We start from the raw sequence: 1,642 nt of genomic DNA, 5'->3' as shown, positions 1-1,642 counted from the left end.
CAGAGTGGGGAGCAGAACAGGCAGATTGACGAAGTACACTGCTGAGGGGAGCAGCGGGCGGGTCAGGAGAGGTCTGCCTCACCATGTGGTCACCTCCGGCGGGAATTGAACTCATGCGGAAGTGGCTTTAGCTTCTCAGTTGCAGTGCTTTAACCCGCTGCGCCACCAGGGAGGGCCTCTGCAAGTCCTTTTTCTAATTTCCTAAGCCTTTCCCAGACCACTGATGCCATTTTGTTCTTTCATTTCTCACAAAACTTTGTGGCTTACAAAATAGTTTTATCATCCTTTTCTTATCATGACTCTCTGAGATCCTAGAAAAGTTCTATGTCATTTGGCTAATTATAAAATTCATCCATGCCCACTGAGAAGAACTAAAGCAACACAAGTGTGTATGAAGTAAAATATAGATGTTCTTTTCCTTGCCTGAGCTTTAGCACACTTGGGCGTGATAAATCCTGATGTCATACTAGCGCGTCCTTGGCACCCTTGATGACTATTTCCAAAATTCTACCATGGGAATTGGTGGGTCAGAAGGAATATTCACGTTCTGACCCCTTGTAGAAGCGGGTAAGTTCTTTTCTTTTAAGCCCGGATATACAGTGGAAGAGGACGCAGTAGGAATAGGCTCACCTGTACTGTTGATGGTTTAATTCGCTCAGTTGTAACAAAGAAATGTGTTATCACTTATTGAGAGAATTAAAAATGTTCACACTTTTTACCTTAAAGCAGTTCCATTAATGGGAGTCTGTTTGGTCCCAGAAAGTAAATATGTGAAAAAGTAATATTTAGTATTACAATAGCCCAAATTTGGGTATAACGTAACTCCTTTACTACAGTATACTTTAATAAGTCAGAAAAAAATTGTGACTAGCTCTTTTAAAAATGATGGTTATACAGATTAATGACCTGGGGAAGTACTTAGAATATAAATTCAAATGAAAAAGGAATACACAGAGTTATATGCAAACATTATGATAACTGTGAAAGTGAAATGAAAAAAAAATAGCAAAATTACATCGAAAGTTACTGTAGCACATTGGGATGTGTTTTTTTCCTTTTTCATAATGTGGCTCATTTTTGTAGTAAAAATTGTAGTTTTTTTAATGACTGAAAAAATGGGAAATATCCAGGAACTCCCTCTTTTGTCTCTCTGGACTTGATTCTCTACTTCTGTAAAAGAAGCAGACCAGAGATAAGTTATCCCAGTTCTGATGCTGTATAGCCTGTGATTCAAGCAAGTGGTTCTTTTGCTTTTCATAGCCAAAATTCAGTCTTCACATTGAAAACGCCCAGGCAATCGCCTGTTTTGTGAACAAATTGACTCAGGCTCACATAGGTTACAGTCTCCACATTCATCCTCAGAAGACAGACTGTCGTTAGAGTCCATGTAGATGTCGCTGGACACTCTGCGGCCCTGTGGGATCAGAGGGCTCCAGACTTGGGAGTCCTAGGACTGGATGCTTGGAGAAGAGTCTTCTGGGTCTGTGCTGACTTTGAGGGGCTCTCACATCCCTCCCTCATCCCCCCTCCTGTAGGGAGGGGTGCTGATGGGGTGTGGCCCTCCCAGTGCCGAGCTTCACCCCCTCCACTGTAGGGTCTGCATGAGCTTCACCCCCTCCACTGTAGGGTCTGCATGAGCTTC

The sequence above is a fragment of the Condylura cristata genome, unplaced genomic scaffold (assembly GCF_000260355.1).
Source record: "Condylura cristata isolate star-nosed mole 26May11 unplaced genomic scaffold, ConCri1.0 scaffold00020, whole genome shotgun sequence".
Lineage (NCBI taxonomy): Eukaryota > Metazoa > Chordata > Mammalia > Eulipotyphla > Talpidae > Condylura > Condylura cristata.
Note: the sequence above shows the minus strand (reverse complement) of the source record.